This window comes from Cyanistes caeruleus, chromosome 5, assembly GCF_971803275.1.
Source record: "Cyanistes caeruleus chromosome 5, bCyaCae1.hap1.1, whole genome shotgun sequence".
Classification (NCBI taxonomy): domain Eukaryota; kingdom Metazoa; phylum Chordata; class Aves; order Passeriformes; family Paridae; genus Cyanistes; species Cyanistes caeruleus.
This window is the reverse complement of record NC_141705.1, coordinates 33,822,398-33,841,486: the sequence shown is the minus strand read 5'-3', so window position 1 is coordinate 33,841,486 and position 19,089 is coordinate 33,822,398. Positions and strand designations below refer to the sequence as shown.

The 19,089-nt window shown below is 34.4% G+C and overlaps 1 long non-coding RNA gene across 2 annotated transcripts; it reads right to left on the bottom strand.

Annotated features, from left to right (window-relative positions):
* Positions 1-1,983: 1,983 nt before the first annotated feature.
* On the bottom strand, positions 1,984-18,858 carry LOC111927941 (uncharacterized). 2 transcript variants are annotated; one of them, XR_002863839.2, is made up of 5 exons: positions 18,316-18,858; positions 14,180-14,344; positions 13,179-13,229; positions 11,646-11,704; positions 1,984-3,703 (listed from the first exon to the last, which is right to left on the bottom strand). It is a non-coding gene; the product is annotated as an uncharacterized LOC111927941 (long non-coding RNA). The 2 variants fall into 2 exon arrangements; XR_015287018.1 differs by lacking the exons at positions 1,984-3,703; positions 18,316-18,858 and adding an exon at positions 17,763-17,858 and having other exon boundaries at positions 10,829-11,704; positions 14,180-17,315.
* Positions 18,859-19,089: the final 231 nt, after the last annotated feature.

Below are 19,089 nucleotides of genomic sequence, written 5' to 3'. Positions count from 1 at the left end.
GCAATGAAGACCTTTGCATTTCAGACCCTTACTGAAATATTTTTTGCTTTACTTTCTGATTGACACTCGTAGTTACTGCTCCTTAACACCATTTTCCTGATGGGTACATATGTATTCACACAGTAAAGAAGCAAAATTAATTTCCTGATACGAAATTTCGCTAAAGCAATGGTTGTTGCCCTGTCAAAACCCCATGTTTATCTATGAATTTTCTGAACTTCAATAACATGAATAAACCTGATGATTGCATTTTTATTTGTTATGAGTTTTAAAGATTGAATGAGAGAAATCAATTTAGCAAGGCATTTCAAACGTTTAATCTGTATTTATTCTTTCTGAACACTGTAGAAGTTTTTAAACATGGTTCTAAGTTTTTTGTGGAGAGTTTGAAATATGTATGCAGAAAGATGTTTGGCATCTAATGGTTTTCTAACAACTGTTTAGAGATTCAAATAGCTAGATTTCAATTTGCACTCAGTTTTGTGGCAAAAAAAAGAGAGAAGCTATATTTGTACTTTTATCATATTGCCTTCAAACCCAAAATTTCCTTTTGAGTAATTCCCACAGAACAACTTTTGCTTTATTTTTAGGAAAGATTCAATGTGCATCAGCAGGAAAGTGATGACAGAAGTTTCATTTTCTGCAAGTATAGCCTTCACTTGGTAGTGTGCTGAAAATGAAGGAATTTGCTTCTTCGTCTTCATAAATGTCCATCTATTCCTTCAAAACTAGCAAAACCAAAAGCAAGTTACTTCAGGCATGTGGGAATTGCCAATGAGTTTGATCATAGTGGGAAATAGAGCTATACTTGCCCAAAACATCATCCTCCTAATTTATTTAAAAATGAGATTAATAGACACAAAAAGAATTTTAAAAGTACATTAGACTGACACTGTATGCAAATATAGATCACCTTGCTGAAATGGCAGTTAAGATTTTTCTTCTTATGTACCTGATATCTGAATGTTTTAGGACAGCTGAAGATTTAAATTAGGAACATAGCCATATATGAATTGCAGATATCCATGATGCTATTGCCCAAAGACAGAATCAAGTAACAGGAAACAGGTTGGACTTTCTTTTTTTCATGGCTAGCATGTGAGGCAGCTATCATGCTATGAAACTAGGAAGGAATAGCAAAGCTGTCACTTGGAAGGGAAGTTTCTTTTGAACATGGGAATGTTCCTGAGAATGATAATTGCCATTCTGGCCTTAAATCAATAAAGCACTCAGAGCAACTAAACTCAAAACTTTTGTTTACAGTGAAGTATTTGTTTAATTGGGGCTTCAGCAGGTGGCACTATTCATTCAGGATAGTTTAGTGGGAAATTACATCGTTTTGATTCTTGTTTTCATTCAGTGAGAATTTGTAAAGTTAAAAGGAGATTCTCAGCTGGTGAGACTGGCAGAGCACCATTAACTAGGGCTATGACACAAACTGTCAAAGGGTGTGCTTGGTTTTGATTTTGGAAACTGGCTGGATTCCATACAAAAATCAAAGTGCTGAACCTGGATATCTCATCTCTGAAACAACCTTCCATTCCTAGTTTTAAGGGAAAAAACCCACATTTTAAAAAGACATAGAAACTCCTCTTATAAAGTATATAATATTTAGGAGTGTGTCAATAGAAAAAATATTTTAATAACCATGGAATTTTCTGTTCAAAATATCATTAACCCTAAATAGTTAGGTTTGTGTCCTGGAATTAATGTTATAGTTACTACATTTCTTTTTAAAGCCCTTGTGTTTGCAATAGTTATGTATTTTTATATGTTCTCATATTATATTAATGTTTATCTAACCTTTTATAAGTATCTGTACACTGTAATTATGAAGTCATTGTTTATATACAACCTGCCCTCACTTCTAGAAAAGAAATTTTTAAGATTCACCTATATATAACAGAATTGTGTGAAACAGAAATAAAAGTGTGAAAATATAATTGGAAAAAAATAGTGTTTGCTACGTTAAAAAGGATTAGGTTTTTTATTATTATTTTATATAAATATGGGGTTTGGGTGTGCTATTGCACTTCTTGCACTTGTGTGTCTTTTAATATTAATAATCTCTGCATATACTTACTAATTCATCTGAAGAAGCAGCTTAAAATACATTTCTTCATTTGAGCTAACACAACATGGATCAAAATAGAGACATTTAGTATACTGACCTAATATTGAAATTTTGCATGAGTGCTTTCTAACTCAGTAATTGCAATGTCTTTGTAAAGTATATGGCACTGTATTGATTCAGAGCCCATCACTTGTGTCTAGTCTGGCATTTGAGCCTGCTGATAACACTGACATCTACAGCAGGTAAAAAGCATTAGAAAATATATGGTTTCCTTCTGGTTTCTCATTTCTTGGTCTCTTGATAAGTATTTTAGATATGTGCATTTCTGTACTGTCTTGAGACACAGAGGACTGTTTACTTTGCAAAGCAGTTTGTTAAAAAATGTTCTCATTTATTAAGATTGCTAGATTGACATGATACTAAATAGAAAAGTTTTGTTTAAGATCCACTGCGGAGAATAACTCTGGAATTTTATTTAATGCTTGAAATACAGCATTATAACATTAAAAGAAAATTGCGAAGTCATTTTCTAAGGATTTTATGCATATTCAGTTAAGCTTTTCGATCCATTATTTGAGGTAAAATATGCACAGTTATTACTGTCTAAAAAAACTTTTCATCTTTTTATTACTTCATTAGCACAATTAGGTTAATGTCATCATTCTCACATGAATTTGTGTTTTAAATGTATACAGTTTATAGCATTCTATAGGGTGGTCACCATTTCCTTGGCAACAGACTCTGCCTACTTATAGACAGGTAAAAGATTTCTGCATATGCCATATTTTGTATAGCAGCAATGAAATAATTTAAAATAAATTATCTTTTTGAATTTGTGCCATTGAATACAAGAGAAAATATGTTTGTGAATCTAGAAATTAGATGATTCTAGAAGCGGATTTTAAAGAAGTCGAAGGAAAAAGAAATAATTACTACAGCGTCTTTAAGAAGCATGAATTGGGACTCTTATTTTTCAGTCTATTATCAGATGTCTTCTGCTCAGGTTTCACTAGGTTTTCTCTGATACTTTATAAGAAGCCTGTGAATGTTTTTTGAAAAAATTCTCAGAAGACTTTGTAATCTGACATACATTGATCTGTGCAAATTCTTTTGTGTTGCTCTTTTCATTTTCTTGAATGTCACTTAGTATAGTCAGATCAATAGTGAAATAAATGAGTAAATTGGAATATATTTTAGAAAAGAGAAAATTATAGCTAAGTTCAAAATACGAGAAATATGAGAAAGTTCTGCCTCCAATATTAAAATCTAAATGACAGTTCCTTATAAATAGATTTGTGTGTCTGTTGTAGTGTCTGTTGAAGTATGCCTTAAAAGTACATTTTAGAAATTTTTCATCACAATTGGATTTTCAGACCAAAGTTGTCTTGTCATGAGTGAGTAAAAAATTTCATTCATAAAATGATATTAATTTATATATTTGTATTCAGCATTTTATATCAACCTTATCTGAACAGAGATACATCATAGAGAAATGTATACAGAAAGAAATCATGCTATTTACAGAGTCAAGGAATCATTAATAGTTGAGTACAGTAAATGGCACTTAGTCCTCCACACTTACAGTTCCAGAAAGATGATTATCCACAGTTCAGAACTCCTTCTCAATACCTAAGGAAGAAATAAGGTTTGAGGAGACTAAATGAATCGAAGTTCCTCACAACTGAACCAAAAGAGTTGCTACTTAGCTATTCTCTTCAAAGAAATGCAACCAGAAATGGGAAACAAACTGGAAAATAGATTCTTTGATAGTGGGAGTCAGGAATTCTGTAGATTGCCAGATTCTGGAGTAAGAGGTACCCAATGCAAGTGTTGTAAAAATGTGATCTTTCATCACTGTATGTAATAATTTGCTGTTAAACAAACACCTGAATTTGCATTTTGCTTCCACTTGGCTTATGTTAAAAATTATGTCAAGATAAATGGCCATTCTTTCCCAAAGATCAAATATTAGGAATAAAATTGTCTGGAGAAGTTCCGTGGGAGAAAATATGAAACCAAGATCCTGCAGAAAGGCTTACACTTCTTGCAATACTGAAGCTTTCCCTAATAATGGAGGATTTCTGTATCTTACTGGCATTTTGGTTTCTGGGGTTTTTTTCTTAGGGAAGCCTAGCTGTTCTGGGAGTTACCATCACCCTGGGCTTTCTGCTTACATAAAGTCTCCATGCAGTTCCATAATAGGGAAAGGGATTGCAGGAAAATTCCCCCTAGCCTGAAATAGAAGGTGCCCTTCTGCTGGACTGGAAGTCTCATCTCAAGCTTTGTTTCCTAAAAATGATGCAGACTTTTTCTCACTAAAGATTTTTTGATAATGAAAAGTACTTGTATTTTGTGCTACTGTTGCTGCATGTACCAGTCATACATTTTACTGTAGCTATCTTGCAGTTATCTCTAGCTAGCCATCCTGACACCAAAAACTGCTGTTATATTATAGTTCTTACTGGCCTACGAATATAGCATGTAACTCTTGAGTTTCTCATTGGACTACAGTGTCATAAAGGTGAAAAAAAAAAATTGAAATAGTTAAAATTACCTATATAGACTTTAACTGTCTTCTTTCCTTTTTTTTTTTTGTTAGTTTTCTCTTGCTTTCATACCCGTTGGAAGAAACAGATAAACTTCAAGTTCATGGAAACTTGAACTTTTTTTTCATGTGAAGGGACAACAGAAAAAACAGATTACAGTTTGATACTGGATGTTAAGAAATTTGAAGCCTTTCCTTGGTCAATAGCACACCAAGAACAAGTCTTCATTCTGTGTGTCACAGCATGACAAGAATAAGTCAGTTTCCCTGTCTCTCAATTCAGACTAACATTACAGCTGGATTTTCTGCCTACATGTTAGAAGTGCTTTAAAGACAAATAAAAACCCTATAAAGTATTTTTATATATTTATATAAAGTATCAAAGTATGTTTTAATTTTTTTTGTTGAGAAATGATAAAATACTTTAATATGAATTCCATTTTAAGTAGTAAAATAATTTGCATAATTAATTTTGGCTGAGGAAGAACATAATACTCTAGATGCAAAACATTTAGATATCCATTTAGTGCAGTAAGAATTTCTATTATCCTGTCACTCACAGAATTTAAATCAGGATCAGGACCTTAGAACTCATTAACTGCTATAAATAAACATATTATAATCACATACTTTTCTTTTGAGGATGAGATTATTTTCACCTGTTTAAGGACATAGACCTAAAGTCAGTAACCACATTCCTTTTCCCCTAATGTAACTTTTTCTATAAAATCATCTACTATTCGATCTCAATGACTGTTGCTAGACATTATAATAACATTGAAACTTTTGTGAAAATGAACAAGTTTTTTCTCCCAATAAAAAAAAAACCTTTGTTTTAGATTTTTACTCTTCTGACTTCTACCTGTATTTCATAAAGGTAGACATGTTACCTAAAAAACACTAATACTGCAGTTAACTTCAGGTGATATGAATCACAACCCTGTTTTCTTCACTCATATTTAATATATCAATGTATTTTCTTACTATTTCAATGCAAATATTTAGGAAAACTTAACAGGCACTAGTGTACCCTAAGTTTTAGAAAAGAGTTTCCACTCTCTACAGTTTTCCCTTTTTCTAAGTCTTCAAAAGAGTAATAGTTCAACCATGCTTCCCCTATTAGCTTTCCCCCTCCCAGGTGCTGGAAAAAAAGCAGAGTATTTTCATCTGAACTATCAGTGTCCTTTCCATTGTTTGATATTCCTCTTCTAAATCATGTTCTTTGGAAGGACTTTTGGAGCAAATAGGTTTTCTATCCTCTGAAGAAATCCACTAAACCTCCTATACTGGTAAGATTTTATGAGATTTCTCTTGGCTCGTGATGGTTCTTCAGCTTTGAAGTGTGACATTTGCAATTGATCTTCTATTCACTAGCATTTCACCTGTGTGTGGAATAGAGTTGAAGCAGGGGTAATTGAGGAATCAAAGTGGGAGCAAACAGGCAGGGGAGTATTTTGTCTCAGCCATCCTCCACTGTTATGTTGCCCCTCTAACCTTCCCAACAGCAATCCTCTCTTCCTTCTCAGTCTATCCAATTTCTCCAGTCCTCCTTTAAAAATATCTTCCTGCTTAAAATACTAATCTTACCAACATTTCTCACAAAAAAAAATTACGTAATAAAGATTTTCTACAGGATGCTAACTGTGTATCTTCACTGGGCTGGCTTTATGTAAGCACTGTTTTGCAAACCAGCTTACCCCTATGTGCTCAGTGGCAAGTACTTGGAAGTAGAAATAAGCCACAGTCCACTTAACAAGGAAGTGAGACTCATTTCTTGAGTCAGTTTCATACATGTTTTTGATAAGTGCTCTGAAAAATACTCCATGTGTTATCCTGCAAAGTCAGCCCTCTATCTAGATAATGCAAAAATCACAACCACTATAAAAACCCCATAAAATATGAATATGTAGGGTTATGACCTGTAGGGTTTTTTGTGCTGTAAATAACAAAGGCTTTTTTTTTTTTTTGCAATAATTCATGTTATATCAAAGCATAGCAGGAGTACTGTAATTTTAAAATATGTAGGATTTAAAGAAGCATCATAATTTTCATTGAAGTGAGAAATTGCTTTGTTGCAAAAATCAGTTCTGGGATAAACTTATATTGTAAAACATCTTTTGTAAAAAAAAATAAATATTGCTAATTTTAGTAGCTAATATTCCCAGTAGCTCATCAATTAAATTTTATTCATGACTGCTCCACAAATTGATCAAATTTAACTTAGCTGAGACATTAAACCAATGTCATATCGCTGTCTTTTACTGTTGCTGATTTTTCTGTAGTAGCAAGTACAAAGATAAAGCTTTAATCTTGGTAAAACAGTACTGTATACTTGGTTTAGACAAGTGTCTCCACCACAAGAACCAAGAACACAAGAGATGTAAACAACAGTTGCATTTACTATATTCATACTACTTAACTAAAAAGAGTTTTATTGTTTCTTATAATATAGTTATGCAAATTAATAAAGAATGGATAACATTTTAAAAAGATGTCATAACCTGAAAGTAACAGTATCTACCCCTTTTGAAAGTCTGAATTGCTGTTTTTGTTGTTGCTGCTCTGTTCTGTTATAAAACACTTTCTAAAGCTTCTATTCTGCTGAAAGGATAAAATTATAGTATAATTAACAGCTTTGGGGGAAAAAATTACTATCTGCTTTCATTTCTCACAACCCAGGAGAAAAAGGTGGCAAACCATTTTTTAATGCTTTTTGTGAAATTGATGTTGCTCTGCCACAAGGCATTTCTTTATCATAACATGAAATTAAAGCAAAAGAGGTGAAACTTTAATTCATTTTGGAATTGTATTGAATTGTTAAAACAATGCAAGTGATCCATTCTTTCTCCAACCATTGCAGTGTTAGGGTGAGCTACTATCTGGTGTCCCATCCTGCCCCAGCTTATTAATAATGTTCCAGAGCACTACATCTTACTTGTGAAAGATTTATTGAATAAAAAACCAAAAACAACAAAAAAAAACACCAAAAAAAAAAAGACAAAACTTGTAAACATTCCCCTCTCATGTAAAGCTTAGGTGTATATTAGCAAAGGGATTCTTCTTTGCTATCAATGGGCAGAAAACTGACAAAGTATTCCCAGCTTTCTTCAGTCTTCCCTTTCCTCCATTTGTAACTCTAGGTTATTAATAACCTGGTTTCTGTGGGAAAAGTACTAGCAATGAACACCTGCCAGAAGGACAATCCCAAATTACCTTGTTAGACTCTAATATCAACCTAAAATTAATTTAGATCTTGGACACTTAATAAATCTCCCTTTCAAACCATCTGTTTGTTGCTCCCAAACAACTCAGGGTATGCCTGCACTGCAAAAATAGAGGTCCCAAACCATTTAACCTAGAAGAGCTTTAGTGAAGAGCTTTAGGCAGGGTTATATAGTTCTTTTTTCTCAAAAGCTGGTACAAGAATTTACTGAAAACTCTGGCTCTATAATATCATCCCTGAAACTGGTTGAAATTTGAATGTAAAATGGTTTACATTCCTTCTTCACTGCCCCACATCAGTGAGGACTAGTTAGTTTTTAAACACTGACAGTTTTCGATTGCTGGGGAAACTTTATCATCCAATACTGATTTTAATAATGCTGTGCTACTTGTAATCCACAGTGTTTTATCCAAACCTTTGCCTTCACCCGTTTCAAAATCACAACAAAGTGACTTGCATTCTCACTCTAAGATTAATATTTCAGGAATACACATTCCTTCATCTAGCTTTTGACAAGAATAGTCCATTGATTATTTCCTATGTATGTATATATATACTCATATACAAATATTTACATATATATGCACATCTTTTAAATATGAGTATATGTTCAAAAATTGATATTAAAATTGTTTATGCATTATGTGCACTTTTTTATTCTTTCCCTTGTTGAGAGCTCCTTTATCTAAGTGATTTGACCCCTTTCTTTAACTATGGAGTTAAAGTTTCTATGGAGAGCAGAAATTGCAGCTATGATGAACCGTGTAATAAATCTCATTTGTGTACTCAATTCTCCTCTGCAGAAGAGACAATGCATAACTTGGAACTGAACATCCTCAGGGACCACTGACATTTTTCCCAGGAGGCATATTGCTATATGACCTACCAGTGTTCAGAGCACAGACTCAGCATTCTTTCTGCAGCCGGATGTACAGAAATTTCTTTGCCATTAATAAAGCATAGTTCATAATTTTGCATTCTGTCAGTGATACTGTGTGAGAACCATAAGCAAATATGTTTCATTCTGCATACTTTGTGCTCGAAGTAATTACTACGCCTTGTGAGTGCCATTACTCTTTTTAGAATATCTGATGTTGATGTTTCCATCTGTGGTTCAAGCTGCATGTGGTTCCTTGAAAGCAAGCCCTTTGTATTAATTCCTTCTAACCCTAAAAGTTATCTGTAGCCTGGCTATTTTTTCTTATACTGGAATATATGTGTTAACTCAAAAATAGTACTAATACTGAGCAACTGTGCTGATGCTTATATTGGTACACCTTCACAGAATGATATCTACTGGTTTACACAGCTGAGGCTTGGTTCTATTATTTTTGCAATTAGGTAATGATTAGCAAGAACTCATCCAGGAAAGAACTAATGAATGTCAGGTTGGAAATTAAGCTGAAATAAAAGTTTCTTCTCTCTTACCAATTTGAAAATACCTGCATGTTTGAAAGCTTTGTTCTAATATTGTTATAGTAGAAAAAAGTGCAATTGTAGATGAAAGATTTACTGTTATTATTAAATGCTGTCATAAAAAGATGTCATTCTCTTCATAAAATCAGGCTGTATATAATCAGTTTTTGAATTCTCTTAAAGGCTCAGAACACAAGTCAGAATATGCCCTGCTTGCTCTTGGCCTGGTAGTTCATGACCCTGGTTTCATATGAAACGGTGTCAAACTCAATAATGTTTTCTGCTACAACTCGTGGGAACTCAGCTAAAATATCTAAATATTTTAACAGGAATTGACTGAACATCTTCAATATATTTTTAGATACGTTTTTGGCAAGATAAATTACTGCTTTCAGTACTTCTTTCTATGAAAATAAATAATTTCATATTGACAGAAGGCCTATTTCATATTAAAAAAAATGTTGGGAAACAGTGCATTAAAAATGGAATTTTTTTTCCCTTGCAAAGAAGAGGTGATTGTTAACTTAAACTAAGTAAACAATTTACATGTTATCATTAATGTGGTTGTTTTGTAAGCCCCTAAATAGTATAAATTATAGTGCATTTGAAGTGAATGTTTTAGGAGCAAAAAGTAAAAACTGCAAGCAATAAAAATACTAAATTCAATCTTAAAGCAGTTTCCTTTAATCTTAGTCCACTGAGATTGGACTTGCTTGGGAAAGATGTTTTCTCCTATGTCAGATGTTTTTTCAAGTATGAATGTTAGCAATATTTGGATCCTTCATCAGCATACCTGTTTGACATAGAAAAGAGCCTACTGGGCTCCATGACTGGGACATATGTCTATTTTGAAAAAGATACTCATTTTTACAAAGGTTAACCAGGTGTGATTGGAATTAAATTCAAGTTGACAATGCTCTAAGGCACTTCATTTGATTTTGCCCTTTATCAACTTATGAATCCTGTTTAGAAAGCAGGAACACATTGCAGAATGCTGTGAATGTGGAAACACCAATTTTCAAATAGTGAGTACCCAAATTGGCAGTTGCAACAAAGAGCTTCTAAGTACTACACAGATGAAATGGATTTAAATGAATTGTTCGCCAGATAATTTTGAATAGGGAACACTTTTGGGAATATCAAACATTTCATGGACATTTGATAAAGAGAAGGAAAACGCATTCTAAGAATTTGAATTGCTTCTGAGTAGGTACTTTGAGCCATGAAAAATTTATGTTTGGTATCCTTGTGGACAAAGTATCTTTCAAATAGGAATTTCAAGTGTTCCAAAACATAGAAGAATATGCTTGTTTAGTATACACAAGTGTTATTGCTCAGGCTTTGTTTTAAAGTAAAGTTTGCTAGCTTTTCTATGGCAACGCTTGTGCATCATCCATTGTGTACATTAACCACATCTATATTTTATTTCTGTTTCACTTGCACTTTTTGGCAGCTTGAAAATTTCTAACTTATCTTAAAGTTTCATTAGGAAATATCTGCAGGCTACAAGCTGATAGTCAGAAATAAGAGGAGCCCTATCATTCTGACCTTATCAGGCTGCTGTGGACAATTTTTTTTTCTACTGGCAGTACTTGATACTTTTAATCTGATGGTTTTTATATTAAAATTTAGCATATCTACTGAAAAATCAAAGCTGTCTTGAAATAAGAAATGTTAAACTAAATAAAAATTTCCTTCTATTATATAGCATGTGTTTAAGGGTTAGCAAGATAATAATTGAGATATTCTCAGCTGCCCTGATAATAATTGAGATATTCTCAGCTGCCCTATGGGTGTTCTTAAAGGATTTCTAGTTATTGGCATGCCTTTTTCACTCTAGTGATAATACAGTACATATGAGTCCTTTTCACAGAATTGTGTGGTGGTGGGTCTATAATGAAATGCATAAAACACCACACAGTTCCTTGAATGGAAGGACAGCTGTATGGGAATGACTGCTAACTGAGGTGTACATTTGCAAGAGCATATTCTCAAATTAGTGGGCTTGTTTCACTTGAATACTCAAAATTAACATGCAAGGTTTGGGTTTTTTTAATAAATTAAACACATGTAAACCCATTTAATACATTTTAAAACAAAAGCAGTATTAACATGAGTTTCTTTATGTAGAAAATCAATTTCCATTGAATTCACCAACATCAAGATTTTTCAAAGATATTCTGTTTGTCAATTTTAATTTTTTTTTGTAATTCATATTTCAGCAAACAACACATGCTTTGGAAGCATGTTCTGATAGCAGTGTTGATAACACGTGCCTGTGTCAAGGACAGATATTTCAGATGCAGTTGAATAAGAAGCATGAGTGCATCTAAAATGCACTCTGTGTGGCATTTCCTCCACACTCTGTGTGGCATTATGCAACATACCTTTATAGCACCTCCTCCATGGTTGTTAGAAGAAATTGCCAACAAACATTGTCATAGGGCTAGAAAGACGAAGAAAAATGCCATGTTGCTGTTGCTTGCTTAAGATTTTAGCCGAAAGCTAAAAATCCTGAATCATATATTTGAGTCCTTTCTATGACTGAGGAAAATTTTGTGTATGTGAGAAGCTTGAATATGGATTTTAATGTCTGCGTGATGCCACTGATTTCAGAAAGATCACCTAGTAAAAAAGACTGGTTCAAAACATTTCTTCCAAAGGATGAAAACATTTTAATATCAAAATTTACTACCTTTGTTTTAATATCAAAATTTACTACCTTTGTTTTTTGATTTTCTTTGTAGTTTTCATGTGCTAGTTGTTTTCTAAAGTCAACAGAAAACTAAATAGAGAATCCCAAAATGTGATTTCACATATATAATATTCTAATAAATCTTTACTAGAGAGGAAATTTACATCAGTCACAGTAAGTACAATAGTACATTTTGTTGAAAAATATAAAAATAATGTAAATTTACTTTATATCTTACTACAAAACCATGTAAATGTATATTGGTCAGCATCAAATTTTAAAAATCCTGAAAATACAACCAAGGAGGCTAATATAGTACAAAGAGTGAAGTGATGTGACATTTACAAAATATTTTTTTTGTTTATTCAATACTGAAAAAAGATGTAATTTTTTTTTTTTTTACTTTTTATAAGCTTTTTATTTATCTTTCCTTTTGTTATGCTATCTCCAAACATTAGATGCTTTTTTAGTGCACTAATGACTTTTAAGGCTTCAATTTTGAGGTGCTATTCCATAAGACATCCGTAGTTAGTCTAGAAGTACTTCAGTAATCCTCCAGTTTGGTTCAGGAGAGCTCCGCTTTTAAGTTAGTTCAGTTCTGCATCTGTTGTATACACTGATTCTCTAAATTTCTTACCAGGCAAAACTGAAATTAAGTAGGAAAAATATCTTGATTTGATGGATAACAGAAAATGTTTTCTAATTGGATTAATATTTTTTCTCTTTGTCTGCATAAAGAGGTTTTGAATAAGGGAATTCAGGAAGGAAAGCTTTGTGCTGTGTTGCTGAGGTAGTGAGCAGGAGCGAGTGTTAGTAAGACATGTGAATGCAAGTGATGTATTTCGTCCAGTAATCCATGCTGGACATCTGATCTGTGTTGTATAACTACATATTAGAAGGAAGGATGGCTGGTAAAATTAATTTAAAAATGTACAAAACACCTCAAAACTATCAGTCACATTCATTTTAGTATTCAAGTGGTGATGTTATGCCAGGGACAGTGAAGTTAATTTTTTAAATACAGGCTACCAATTTTTTCAATAATAACAAAATTTTTCAATAACTAATACTGAGATTAGGCACTCTGAACCTTTTTTTACATAATTGATATCATAAATATATGTTCTGCAATTTATTTTCCTCAGCAAAATTTTTCCTTTTGTTATCGTCGTTACTTACCTCAGAATATTACCCATGATAAAGTTTAGTATTCCAAATTCATTACCTTACAGGAAGACAGTGGTTCTGTTACATAGACAAAAGGCAGGAAACAATCCTACAGCAACACAAAATAAAGCACAAGAAATATCAGGTTTACCTTAATGTATCATATATTATCCTAAAATGTCTGTTTATCTTAAAACTACAAGAGCTTTGCTGTATCAGAAAATATGAATGAAATTATATTACAGCAATTACTGTAGGAAGGTGTTGCCTTAAAAAATTAACAACCCCCCCCCGCCCCCAATACCTGTCCTTTACTAACAGAACCCTTTTTTTTTATATTACTTTAAATTTAATATTTAAGCATTTTTTCTAGCCAATTTCCTCAGTTCCAGAACTTTAGTCTTTGTAGTTTATTTCAACACTTCCTCTGGATTCTTTTTTTTCCATATTTCATGTACTACATTATGTCTTTTTGTGTTTCAACAGCTTTTTTTATGAGTGCCAAATTTTAATTTAGGTTAGAATAATTCAGCTGCTGTACCAAAGATTTAAGTTCATGACTTAACATTAGGCTCACTATATAGTAATATTTCTAATAATATTTCTGTCATTCAGAAATATATCAGGTCACCATTATCTGCTGGTCCACAGATGTAAATTTTATATATTTTACATAAAATTTATGAAAAATTAAGTTAGAGGAAGGTTATGCTGTGTGGGAGTGTAATATTACACTTGATGTGCTGTATGAACTCCAAACAAAGAATCAGATTTTCCACAATAAATAATAAAACCTTTAAAAAAAGGATGGCAATTTAAGGTGCTGAGATTACAGACATATTTTTCATATGTTGTACCTGTGTAGTTATTTCCAAATAACACAATCAGAATGCAGAGGAATTACAGAAGTCAAAGAAGAAACTGGGTGCACTTCAAGCACGTGTTGCTGTCATTGGTTCTCTGACACTGTACACACAAGTGTAAGAGAAACAGCTGGCTTCAGCCATACATCTTCATCTCTTACTTCACTACCTCCCCCATATGCTTTATAAATCTTACCATCTCTCTGTGCCTTGTGTCAGTTTCTTCTCCACTCTTTCTCCATTATCTTGTAACCTAGGGAAGCTGAAGAGGAGCAGGGGTGATCCTTAGGGCTTGTGCACGTCATTGAGTTTTTCTGGTTCCGTCCCTTCTGGTATCTTTCTGCAGTCATCTGCACTAGGGCTGTCAGGGAAGGGAGCCAGGAGGGCAACTGTCATTGTGAAACCAACTGTCCCATCCCTTAAATTAGAGACTGTGTTTCCCATAGATCTCATTCCAAAAAGTCCATGTTTGCAAAAAACTATCTGCTAGATTTAGGTTTAATAGAAAAACTTATCCCTGGAGAAAAATGCAAACTTCATTTTCCATGTAGTTAATAGAACTAATGTATCCTGTCAGGTGTATTCTTTCTGAATACTGTTTTTCAGTCGCCACCTGATTCCACTGATTCAACTGGATCAACACTGAGAGAACAGACATGCATCTTTCTTATCAGGAGACAAAGGACATACATATTGTAGAAGTTGTAATTCTGGATAAACTCTTTAATGCTAGACAGACTCAGGTGCAGTATTGCCTATCTCCGCGCACCTTTTATATTTGAAGATTAAAAAAAAATATACTCAGGATTACCCATAGATATTTTCTCATATAGTTGCTTTTGCAGTACCTGTCATCAGTTTTTTAAAGTGATTTAGTATTTCTGCATGAAATAAGTTCACAGGATGGAAAACAGCCTAATAGCAATGAGATTATTACTTAAAATATGATTTTTAGAATAATAAATTACTCCTGTTATCAAATATGATTGAAAGATTGAGATCATCATTGTTTTCATCATGTACCTGCATAGCATCTCTCAAGCCAAACCTTATGATTTGGGAGCTTATGCTTCAGATTATTGCCAGTGGCAATATTCAGTGGTGTGGGTGAGGAAGAGCAATACTGTGGGCATTCCAAAGCACAAGCCAATCAGTCTGAAAATGTCCTTTTAGAAAGAATCAATCAAATCAACCAAACCAACTGGGTTTCATGGCTGTTGTTCATTCAAATAGTACGTTAATTTCATATTTATTTTTCTGTTACATGACTGATTTAAGCTGAAAGGGCTTTACTGTTGTGAAGTTGTGATGTGTTGACTCTGGCCTGGAAACAGGAACGCACCAGCTGCTCACTTATTCCAGCAGTTTGAGGAACAGAATTGGAAAAGCGAAAGTGAGAAAAATTAGTGGGTCAAGATAAATAAAATTTAATAAGTGATGGAAATCAAAGAAGGGAAGAAAAAAAAAAAAGGATGATGTAAAAGCAATTATTCACCACTTCTGACCTGCAGACCAATGGCCATTTCTGTATCCTCTCCAAAGGGATATTCTGTCAATCAACATGGCATGTTTCATGAATTGCATTTCTGAAAGAAAATGTCCGTGCCAACCTTCTCACTGCAATTTAAGTTATTCATACAAACCTTCTCTCAGAAAGTAATAGGCATTTAATTTCCAATTCCAATGATCTACAAGGTCTTTTGGTGGTCTTGTTTCTTCCAGCTTATGTACTAAGACCAATAATTTCTATCTGGCCTATGCTAGAAGCAGTATAGACTGCCATGCTGCCTTTGTACTTTTACTTGAAAATGTTGCTGCTTATCAAATTTAGCATTTAAGATATCTTTCAGTATTTAAGATATATATTCAGTAAATTTCTTTCAGTATATTAGACCAATTTTTCACTTCAAATCCAGGGTAAGATGAAAGGAAAAATAAATTTCAGTGTGGAGATCAATCTGCTCACTGGAAAACATTAAAAATCTTCCAATTTCTGAAAATATTACAATAGCTGACCTCAATATTTTCTTATTTTATGAATTAGAAGACTGATTTTACGGTTTTATTTCTGTAACTTTTTTTAGATTTTTTTTTTTCTTAAAAGAGATCTTCCAGCCTAAAATACTGAATTCATTAGTACCTGCATAGCATTTACTGAATTGTTTGTACTGCTCTGGCTATCATCATTTTATTTTAATATGTTATGACTGTTTTGAAATAGATCTGAAACTTTAGATGCTTTTCTGGTTAGTCTAATTTGCCTTCCATAAACATTCAGTCAGTGTCAGCGAATGCTGTAAAGGTTACATGAAGCCAAAAGAAAGAGTGTGAAATTACATTTAATCAAATTAGTCGAAGCATTAATAGGGTGAGAATGATTAGCTTTATACCCTAGCTGTATTTTGAGAATCATATTAAAACTAGTATGTACTATCAGACTAAATCTTTGGAGTGAAGGATTGCACTGTGCAAGAAAATTTCTTGATAGAATGGCACACTGTATTGCCTCTTTAGCCTCCTGAATCCATGAGATTTAAGATAACTCCATGAAGTCCTCCCAGTAGCTCAAAAATTTAAGGATGTTAGATGGTCTACTTAAGGTTGAGAGCATTATGAAAGATATTTCCAATGCTACTTTACCAGGCAGTTCAAGAATCTCTTATATTTATTTAGAATCCTGCACAACAATCCTACACAATTTGGAGAGAACCAGTTTAACCAGGTGGAAGCCAGTCATTTGATAATAACTCAGCAGTCATAGCAACAGTCTCCCAGCCGTGGCAAAGAATTTCTTTTTGTTATCTTGCCTCAAAATACAACCTAAGAATCATTAGCTAACTTCAGCATCTGTATAAAATAGTTAATAGAGAAATGAAAGATTTGTTGGGTTTTTTTTCCAAGATCTACAACAATATTAAAAATAAGTATGTGATGCAAATCCAGATGCAGAATGATTGTTTAGGCTGTAATTGTTTGCAATGACAGAAGTCCTTTTTCTTGAATTATGTCAAATTTTATTTTAAGAAACATCTTTCCATTTACAAATGCTGTAAAAAAAAATCCTATTTTGTTTAGGCTTATTTGTGTATATAGATATGTATAGGTATATATGTATGCATATATTTTAATTTAGTTTATTTATTATTTTGGTCTTGAATAATGATTTTTTTTCACCAGAAGCAGTTACTTTCTTCACCATTTGAAGCAAGTATTTTATTTTCACTAATTTTGCATGATGGGTGTCCTGTTACTTGATACCTGTAATTCCTAAGCACAGGCATATGATCCAATTTTCGAAAGATTGATTTTCAGTTCAGACTGGTCATCTGCCACTGCTGAAACAGATGATAATTTCTGAGTCTCAATATGAGCAATAGGGAGGGAATAACCTTAACAAATTTTTAAAGAGGACTTTTTTAATAGATTTGCTTTAAATTTGGAGTCTCCAAAATAGTGTTTGATAATATATTGCCAAGATGCATATTCAAGTTACTGAACTTGTTTCTGAAACATTTATGATAAACAGTATCAACTGTTGTGAATCCTCATTGAATTAAAAATGAGGTTTTGTGCTTAAAAATATCCAAAATAACAACCTTCTTGTAAGACAGGAATAATTTTAAAGGTCATCAAGTTTAATTCAGGTTCTTTTGCTTTATTTCTTTGAATGCACTAAGCATTTTCAAAGTTCTGGTAAACTGTGAGCTATAATTTTTTAAATTTAAATTTTAAATTTAATTTTAATTTTAAATTTTTAAAATTTAAATAGATGGGTTTACGTGGCATGTATTTGGTAGCGGGGAGCCGGGTGACGACAGAAGGGCTTCAGAGAGAAGCTGCCAGAAGCTTTTGCAGTGTTCAGTGGAGACAAAGTCAGGCGGCACCAGCATGGAACTGCTGCAGGACAAAGCTGAGCCCATCAGCAGCGTCGTTAGCACCTCTGTGACAACAGAGTGAAGAAAGGGGAAAAAAACGCTCTGCAATTACAGCTGTAGACAGGAGTGAGAATAGGTGCGAGCAGCACCTTGGCAAACACCAAGGTCGGTGCAGAAGCAGGGAGGGGAGGTGCTGCGGGCGCCAGAGCTGAGATTCCCCTGCAGCCCGTGGTGAGGATCATGGGCAGCCCGCCCCGGAACAGGGGATGCCTGAAAGGGGCCGTGAGCCCGTGTCCTGGTCTAGAGAAAATCTGGGAGAAAACCTCCGAATGGGGTCCTTCTGGAAAACTAATTTTAGCGGCCCCACCTCCAATTGGTTCCGGAAAATATTTCCTTAGAGAAAAGTGGAAAAAACCTGTTTATTTAACAGAAATGGAATAATATTAAACAATAAAACCTCTCGCTGTTGGGTGAGATGGCAAATCCAGAAAGTCCTTGTTGTGGGGAGCAGCTCGGCTCACTCAGTCCCTTATCAGTGCTTTCGGCGCTGGAAAGTGCCGAGGCCCAGGCCCCGGTGGATCACAGGCCTGAGCTCCTGGGGTTTGCCTGGGTTTACAGTCCAGAGCAGGTTTGAGATCCAAGAAAAGGAAAAAAAAACAGTCCGGGGAACTTCCCTGCCTCAGCTAGCTAAAAACTAACAGCACAGGAGAGCTCTGTCCCGCTGTCTGGTCCCGCTGTCTGTCCGTGCTGCAGACAGCACAGTCCAGGAGCAGCATGTGGGGCTGTGAGGGCTCTTTCTCAACACAAACTGCGGCTTCTTCTTCCCCCTTAGCTCTCAGAGCCAGTCTCAAAGGTGCAGAACTTAATATGTAACATCAACAAGGCGACTGGGGATACAAGCATCATAAATTCCCCCCAGGACACCCCGTGGGAAGCCCCTGGCAGGGCCCTGGAGAGAGCAGCCCACACTGGAAAAGGCTCCTGGCAGGACTTGGACCCCGTGGGGGACCCGCACTGGAGCAGTTCCTGAAGAACTGCAGCCTGTGGGAAGGACTCGAAATGGAAAAGTTTGTGGAGGACTGTCTCCAATGGGAGGGACCCCACACTGGAGCAGGGGAGGAGTGTGAGAAATTCTACCTCTGAGGAGGAAGGAGCAGCAGAGACAAGGTTACCTGACAGAAAACCCATTCCCTGTCTGTGGTGTGGCCTAGCAGGGAGGAGTTGGAGAATT